A 9,895-nucleotide genomic window follows, 5' to 3' on the forward strand; every position below is an offset into this window, starting at 1 on the left:
TTCTGATAAAAAGCAAATGCATAATTTATTGTTTAAGTTCATAAACATATCATCTTTTGGCATTCATCAAAAAATAAAAAAACATCACCACCATAATATTAAAATAAATAAAAGTCATTTCATCCGAATTGTCTACTTTCAGTTTCTCTTCTGGAAGTTCTGTTATTTTCCGATATTGAGATGAAGGTCATGTCATGTATGTAAACATATTAGTGGGTCATACCAAAGAACAGCATTGTCTATTAGTTATTTTAATCCTTTTCTTTACCAAATAATATACTGTCACCTTTAAATCATAAATCATTTTGATGACAATGACACATGTTTAAACACTTTAATTTGTTACATCCTCTCTGATTGGATAAAACCTATAGTTTTAACCAATGAAAATCGTCCTTTTATCTGACCAGTCTAATTGACATTTCTTATGCAAATTCTGACAGTTTCAATCAAAACAATGCATGAAATGTGCCCTGCTGGACTTATTAAGTGTCACCCAATTGGTGTTGTTAAAACACACCATCAGTTGATAATCCAATTAAGACAAGAAGGGCATTATAACTGCAAAACAGGCATATATAATTAAACCCTGTGATAATTTTGCGTAATTTTAAACACACTTTTTTTAATTTCGGGGGATTTTCATCCCCCTCCGGGAGACCGGGGGATGGGTCGAAATTTTGGGGGATTTTTCCCCCTCCGGGGGATATGGCATGTATGTCAGCTTCTGGGTTGCTTTGAAGTTGAACTGCTCACATGAACCCACAAAAGATGTGTAGGTATGTGCTTAACAATAAAGGATAAAACATTAAAATGAAGCATTTCAAGTGGAGGTTTTCATTAGGGTAGTGCTACCTTAAACACACATTTTACAATTATTTTTTTCTCTTTTTTAATCTATTTTCTTTAACCAATGGACTATACAAACAGTATGGTCAGTCCCAGTATACAGGACAATTATTCAATAAAATGTTTATCCTTTTGATATCATAATTGGTAAAAAAATATCAAAATGTAAAGAAAAAATAACAGAGACCGGGTTCAAAACTGTGGTCGCCAAAATTGCAGTCCAGTGTTGTATCCACTGCTATGAAAGTTTACATTTGTTTATTTGATTTAATATATACCTAGCTTGGTAACATTAAGTGATAGCATCGACTAGCCAATCACACATAAAATTAACTATACTAGGTATACCCACCTAGTAATCTTTTTTAATGGAAAAAAAATGTGAAAAATCAATTAATTGTAAACTATGTGGTACTTCAGTTAGTTAGTTTCAATGCATTGTACACATTTATACCAAATTCATGTCAGTTTTCGACAATTTTCTCTTCTTTCGCTATTTCATCATACGGTGTATAGCCCCTGAATAAAGTTTCACTCTGTTTCATTGAGTATATTTCTTAAAAATCCTTTCTTTGTTCTAATCTCCTAAAAGGTCAAAAAAGTCACAGTCATGTGAGCATCTTTGAGGCCTCTCAGTTATTATAACCAATGCACCAGTCAATTGTAACGGTTACTAACCACGCACACCCCCCGGTCTGGGGGTATACTGGGAATAGTCGGGAAATGGGCCGTGTTTTTACTTTCTATGTGGCCACGCAGGGCCGGGTGACCGCAGTGGTTTTGTCTTTGAGCCAAATTTAGCTGAGATTGGGCCTTATATAGAGTCTCTGGTGTGCAGGGGCATTTGGCCAGGGTTTTACCATCAGTTCGTTCCCGCAGGGAAGGGGATTAGACCCAGGGTTGGCTGGACCGAAAGTCAAAGTCCCCGCTATTCCCTGGACCTGGGGGCGCCATGGTTACAATTGACTGGTGCACAACATATAAGATATTTATAAAATAAATAAAAGTACAGTTAATCAATAAATTTTAATGTGGTAAATTAACAAAGAATTAGATAGATGCTTTATGCAAAATCTCACAAAGATGTAAAAAAATACAAAGGAGTTCAGGTTTGCTAGTTTGTAAAAATATTTCATGGAATCATGGTAAATTGTTATATTATATGTCCAATGACAGCCCATATATTTTCTAACTACTTGAACCTTTCTTGTTATAATTCTTATTATTTTTTGTTTTAGTTGATGTGTGATGCTGATAATACAGAGACAGCTAGAGTGACAGAGTTTGATGAATAAACTTAAATTAAAAAACAGTGAGTACAATAATCTTAATATGTCTTGTGTGTAAAGTGTGATTCCGAAGCAGTAAATATATATATATATGTATCTTTAAGTTTTGAATCACAAATTTCGATCAAAGATCTATTATCACACAAAACTTAAAGGATATATATGAAAAGTCATGTGAATTGTGCATGTCATATAATATAAAATTTATATTGATCAAGTCAAGCCATGCCATGTAAAAAAAACTGACATAATATCAAAGATTGTATGAATCATTCTCAGAGCTATTGAAAATATTTAATTGGTTGTAAGCGGACCATGCACGGTAATTTTGAGTAACCCCACCAGCCAATACAATATGGCTAAAAAGGCTTTGATAATATTTTTTATCTAATGTTTATCTTTCCTAAAATATTTATATTTATAAATCTATTTACCAGTATAAATCTGTATTTATTCATTTATTAATGCATTTATTTGCTCACTAATATATACAATACACTTATCGTTGTATATTGTCTAGCTAATACATGTATACAAATATGCATAATTATGGGGGGGGGGTCATAATTACCTATGGTGTACTGTCTTGTTCTTACGAAGATATGATTTTGACTAAAATCCTTACTGAAAAGGCAGTGCAGACTGGCCTGTTTAAATAATTAATTAAATCTTAATGGGTTTAAATGTATTTTATTTTATTTTTAAAGATATTTTAGAGTTTAAAAGGAAGAGAGTCTGTTTTAAAGACTAAATAATTATATAGTCAGGATAAAAAATAATTATTTTTTAAAATCAAGTTCAAATAATTTTCCATTATTTGGCAAATGGAAAAAAGCTAAATATATATTAAGAATGTTTTACTCGATAGAAAGTAGGCCCAGTATCTTTTGCATTGCAACACTAAGAAAGTAAATATTTATTTTTTGTCTTTTACCAATTCCATCAAAGTCTGTGAGTGGCTCATGATGCTTAGGCCTGCCAATTTAATGGTTTTCGAAATCATAAATTGAGACAACTTATAACTTTTGTATAAAATCTTCAAAGCTTTCAATAACTTAACATGTCATCCACCTTATTGTCTCAATTTAAAAATAGTTTTCACTCAACAACTTACTTATTAATCAGGATAATAATTTGATAATGACTATCACTATCATTCTGTAAGATAATGTACTGGTACATAAATTTAATCCCCAATATATCAGATGAGTGTCACTGTGATAGTATATGCTCTTAATAGTTATAGCCCGGAATTATACGTAGGAAAACAATAGAGTCATTGGACTGTTACACGAATTTCAATAGCTCGAAATTCGCCTTTTATTTGTACCAGCATGGGAAAACTCTGTTATGTAAATACATATAGCCCGGAAGTAACAAATAAAAGGTGAATTTCGAGCTATTGAAATTCATGTAACAGTCCAATGACTCTATTGTTTCCGAAGTAATGTGTGCATATTACAACGGTTTAATTTTGTTTGTACCGGAGGATTAGGTCGGAAAAACTAGAATAGCTATAATTCCGGGCTACAACTATTCCGGGCTATATGTATTAATATATATATATATATATATATATATATATATATATATATATATATATATATATATATATATATATATATATATATATATATATAAATGCACGAAATCAATGTGGGATTTTCATTAAGTTTTGGTTAAACCATCTTTGTAACAAATTACAGTTACTTCCAAATTACATCTTATTCTACATAATACAAACTGGAGGACAGTTCTTTTTATTTGGTAATGTTAAGAGACTTGAAGACAAAAAAAAAATGTTTAAATTCAGAAAACCTTACACAAAGTAGAAACCTTCTATTAATGTCATTATCTTGAAAAAATGAACATGCCTTTTAGCAATTGTATCAATCTGTGAAAATCTTCATTTTGCCTTCGACATGTTATACAATTTAAGGATATTTACATGGAAATTAAGTTCAATTCTAAATTGACAGTCATGTATTTCTTCCAAAATTTTCATAGTATAAGGAACATGAATTTTTTATGAATTTAAGTGCATAACTGCAGATAATGATCATTATCTTAAATCAATTACAAGCCAATTCATAGTCATGCATATAGCCGCCTTTTCAAAATATGATAGTGATTGTCTCAAATGACCAGTCTTTCTCTGTGGGGGGGTGGGGGCTGTCAGTCATAAGGAAACCTTTAAAAGGCATATTCATTCAGCCAATCAGATGTCAGGTTCAGTGAAAGGGGCGATACCAGGTCAAGTAAAAGGGGTGGAGCTAAAATAAATACTGACATTCAATGAAGATAGATCCCCCTTTGGCCTCACAAATATGTTTCAGTCACACTAGGGGGTGTGACAGGGTCAAGCCATAATGGAGCCATAGGCAAGCAGACTTTTATTAACCCAACAACAACAACAACAGGTGTAATTCTTACCAACTGAGGAAAAAACTTTAGAGGTTTTATTATTGCTCATTTTTTTATACAAATTAAATATCTAACAATGACAAATATAAAATATGATCATTCAAGCATAATATTGACACCAAACATGACACATCTTGCAAATGGTCTTGAATAAAATTCCTACACTTTTTATAATGATAATACATGGGACCAATATCAAAACCATTATCCTGTTAAATAGGACAATGGATTTGATATTGGTAATTCGCAGACAATACAATGTAATTAAGTAAAAAAATACACAGTATGCACATGCACACTGGCTTCAAACAAAAATTGTTGCTTAGGCCAAAAAAAAGTATTCATAGTTTCCAGTTAAATATCAAAAAAGGTAGGCATACGGTAACTGTTGTTTTTTTTAGGACCATGTTTCTTTGGCAAACTGACCTATATCAGGGAATTATTAAGGTCTTTACTAAAAAAGCACATATTGATCAAAACACCAAAAACAAAAAAGGATCAGAAGGATAAAAATAGGGTCAGTTGGGCGGAAACAAAGATTTTTGAATCCTTATTTTGTCAATGATGTCATGTCAGTGATCAAAATGATAACACAATTTAAGCCCTGCATTCTGGAATGTGGGGCTAAATTCTTGATTGTGTTATAGTAGGGCCAAAAATAAAATGATTTGGTTAGGGTTACATCCTTTTTAAAAACAGAAAGAGTAAAAAGTATAAAGGATTACATTTTTAAAATACATAATATATATGCGTTTTCACTTTAAAATACATGCATTGTTACATCTTGTTTTCAGTAAGTAACTTTTCCTTAAATGCATTCTTTGGAAAGTAATTTAAGGTTTATTATTCAAATATATGTTAGTCAACTTGTGTATGTATTGATTTCCAACTTTTTTATTTTTTGTTTAAACTTTATGTATTAGAATTTCTTTGTGTAAATACCTGCTTATGTGATAAAAGACTGCTGACTAAAGATTAGATTTCAGATTTTGATATTTCCATTCCAAATTTAATGTTTTACAGCTTAAACTGCTACTAACAGTTTAAGAAAAATGCATAAAACATCAATTTTGGATGGAAGTATGAAAAGCTGCAATCTGATATTTTGTCAGCAGTCTTTTATCGCTGGTTTGCAGATATTTACGCAAAAATTCGCTTGTTCGAAGACAAAAATTTTAAAAAAAGTTGTCAAAACGTTCAATCTGTGAGGTTGCAGCTTTAATATAAGACTAACGTAAATATTAAAAACAAATGAGGCCCCTTTAATATTAACATGTCAATATCAAAAAGAAGATGAAAACTATGAGAAAGTGTTTTTATAATTAAAAATAAATTGCTTAAAGCAAATATCTGAAATTAATAATTGTCATGCAAAGCAGCCTGTAATGAATATGAATATTAGATTTTGGCCTTGAACACCTTTTTAAGAAGAGTGTTTTGAAGTAAGGATTATCATAATGCTGAACTTAATATTGTACTGTAGCTTTGTAGCAAATCCTTATGATTAAAGTCACTGTGTCTTCCTTATGCTGTGATAAAGATCTCCATAGTAACATTTCTAAACCTAATAAATTAAGTGAAAAAGGGTGTTTATTGGGGGTAATAAAACACATCTTGATAATGGCCAATTAGTTTTAATCTTTCAAGTGTTGGTAGGATGGGAGGGGGGTCTTAACTTTTTGAACTGCCAATATTTTCCTGGTTATTTTGTCCACCATGTCAAAATGATCTGGGTTGTTTTGTCAACCCTGTCTAAATGGGTTGGACGTGTTTTGTCCCCTTAGTCAAAAATGACATGGGATGTTTTGTCCTACATTTTTATAAAGGAGTTCAGAATAAATAACACATTAGTTTTCGTGCTTATGTAAAATAAATGCAAATGACTTTCATTATAAGTTTTAAAAATACTCTTAACGCTACATTCTCACAGATTTACCATTATTACAACTTTTTTTATTTTTGTCTTGGAAAGAGCAAATTTTTGCGTAAATATCTGCGACCCATTGATGTAAGATTGTTGATAAAAAAACAGATCTTAGATTTTCATACTTTCGAAAATGTTAGAGCTTAAAACCTTACTAACGGTTTAAGAAAAATGCATAAAACATCAATTTATGAACTTAAATATAAAAATCCGCGATCTAATTTTTTGTCAGCAGTCTTATTAACTGGTTTCCATGGATTGTAGCAAAAATTGGCTTGTTCCAAGACAAAAATTAAAAAGTTGTCGAAATGTTTAATCTGTGATAGTGCAGCTTTAATTATGGTAGCTTTTCAGTCATTTGCCTATATATGTCTATTTGATTCAGTAAATACTTCATAATATTAAAGCTAGGCTTATTAGGATATGCTTATTTTTCATTGGGTTCTATTTTTAGCACATAACAGCTTCATTACAAGAATATATTAATTATTATTAAAGCTGCATGCACTCTCACAAATTTACCGTTTTTACAACTTTTTTATTTTTTTTTGTCTTGGAAAGAGCAAATTTTTGGGTTTAATAGTATCTGCAAACCAATGATAAAAGACTGCTGACAGAGATCATATCGCAGATTTGCATATTTTCGTTTGAAAGCCAATGTTTTGTGGGTTAAACTATTACTAACAGTTAAAGAAAAATGCATGATCTAATTTTTTGTCAGCAGTTTTATATCACTGGTTTTCATGGATTCTTGAAAAAAAAATACTTCCCTGTTGGCCAATTGAGAACAAAATCAAGAGGTTTTGGGTTTTGCTGTTTATATGTTCTGGAATTTTTCAAAAGCATTTATTTATAGGACTTATGAATTTTATGTACAGCATTCTGTATATTGTCAAGTGTCCATTTTTTTAAATTATATACAACATGTATAAATTTAATGTTTCAGGAAATAACCACCATCTCTCTCAGAGGTCATCTTTCTCATTATTGTGGGGAAACCTCAAAGGGCATCAGGAAAACCTTCATCAACCTCTTTGTGCCCAGTGGCTTGTGCAACAGTGTTTCAGAAGTATAAATACCTTTTTAATTTGTGTATATCATTTGTATAATGACTTGTTTTTATATATTAAATATATATATATGATTTATTTTATATATATATATAGATGGTTAATCTTATGACTTCCTGATAGTATTTAAGTTGTGAAATATTAAATAATCTAATCATAAAAAATGCTTGGAAATGACAATAAAAAAAAGATATTTGTCGAATAGGAAGTTTCACCTGTCCTGTTTATATTACAAATCATTTTAAATCAGACAGAAAATTCAATATACTTGTTGTATCTCGCTGTTTATTTGTCTTCACATTTTGTATTGTCACATCAAGCCTGTTTGAACATCCTAGAGAAGATAAGTGTATAGAAGTGGATATGATATAATAAATATGCATATAAATGTGCTTGGGATTATTTTCAGATTATCATTAAAATGGGGATAATGGATGACTGGCCACACATATGGGGCTATGGACAAGCTTCAGAGCAGGCTGCCAGGTGGTGGTGTTAGTAGTTTATACTCCGGGTCCCGGCGTGAGCACATTGAAGGGTCCCAGAGTGACAGTTCAACCACCGCACACCTATCCTGGGCAGAACCAGTACTAGGTGCCTTCACCTCTGCAAGGAACTGACAGCTTCTGTACATGCCAGGTGCAGTGGTACAGTGCGAATGGTCGTAGAAAGGATTTCATAACCAATCACAACAGAGGTGACCTGGTCCGCCCGGGAATCGAACCCGGGATGTCCAATTCAGAGTCCAACGCTCTACCGATTGAGCTGACCGGGCGGACATATTAGCTACATTAGATGACAAGCCATCTATGCTGGACATTCTTCACAATAAAATGTGATGTCACAGGAGCTGTCTATCTCAACAGCTCACACTGTCCGTATTTGACTAAAGGAATGAATGAAGTCACTGCAGAAGTTAGATTGAGGAATGTCCATGTCACTACCCATCATTTGGAAGGAGTTGGATAAAAAAAGTGTGGCCTATGTATTGAAACAGGTCCGATTTCCAGTTACGGACAGTCTTGATTTGTCTGATTACATTTTTGACCAACATGATGGTCTAAAAGAACACTTACTGGTAACTGGTAAAATCATGGCCCAGTTGTTCCAAGAGGCAGGCGAGTGGGAAGTTACTAGACTCCATTTCTTTATGGGTTGATCTGAGGTTCCAGTTCAGTTAAAGTACTGATAGAACACCAAGTGTTTGCCATAATACAGCAACATTTGATTTGTAACTATGTATTTGTTTGAATTGTTGAAACAGTACTGTTTACTAAATAATGTGTATGTATATGAAGAATAATATTATAAATAATTTGTAAGAACCTGATATTAAGTAAAATGTCGATAAGTCTAAATATGTATCTGCGAATCATTTTTGTATATCTGTAAAGATTACATTGCCTATATTCCTCAATTTATATTTTTCTTTTAGCCAGTCAATAACTTTTCTTAAGTTCTATCTTCAAAATTGTCGGGACAGGGATTATAGCCCTTAATTAACCCAAATATGTAACATTCAATGCAAAATTTCTAATTGGCTGCATTTAGGCAGTTCAGATGCAGGAACAAACATCACTTGGGTCCTTAATAATAGCTTTCCATCTGACATTGAAGATCCAATAAAAGGAATTTGTCATGTGACTGTTTATTAACTCTCAATTTATTGAAAGTGAAATTACTTACATGATTTGTAAGAACTAAATTATAATGATATCAAATGATTGTTTAAATTAAATAAAATAGATGATTACATACATGAACTATTTTTATTTCTTGTTGTCAATATAAAGAGTAATGCAATGGCTTTTGAATTTCATAAAAAAGGATGGAAAAATGTATGTTTATTGTTTAAGCAATTAATTAAGTAATAAAAGTTTGTTTTTTTTCTTTTTTTCAAATTATGCTATCTTATAATACAGATCGTTATTTGTTTAATTTTGGTACAAATGAAGTATATAAGGTATGTCTAATGTTACAAATAGCAAAAATTCAAATGCAAATCATGGTGACTTGACTAAATGTGAATGCTAATTGAATCAAAATAGTTAATAAATAATAATGTTCATTTGAAACAATTGAGAGTATAAGTTTGGTTTGTGTATGCCATATATTCCCGGGGGGGGGGGGGGAGGGGGGGGGAATGAAAAAATGAAAAGTATATTACTATGCGCAGTGCTATAATAATTAATAAGTAAATGTTTTTAGCTCACCTGTCACATAGTGACAAGGTGAGCTTTGTGATCACAATTTGTCCAGCGTCCGTCTGTCGTCCGTCCGTCCGTAAACTTTTACTTTAAACGACATCTCCTCATAAACCGCTTAGCCAATTTCTTCCA

At 31.8% G+C, this 9,895-nt stretch overlaps 1 long non-coding RNA gene across 1 annotated transcript; it reads left to right on the top strand.

Annotated features, from left to right (window-relative positions):
- The first annotated feature begins 1,879 nt into the window (after positions 1-1,879).
- Positions 1,880-9,319, top strand: LOC128203374 (uncharacterized). The gene is made up of 3 exons (XR_008255934.1): positions 1,880-2,161; positions 7,433-7,555; positions 7,966-9,319. It is a non-coding gene; the product is annotated as an uncharacterized LOC128203374 (long non-coding RNA).
- The last annotated feature ends 576 nt before the right edge of the window (positions 9,320-9,895 follow it).

Source organism: Mya arenaria, chromosome 9, assembly GCF_026914265.1.
Source record: "Mya arenaria isolate MELC-2E11 chromosome 9, ASM2691426v1".
NCBI classification, from domain to species: Eukaryota; Metazoa; Mollusca; class Bivalvia; order Myida; family Myidae; genus Mya; species Mya arenaria.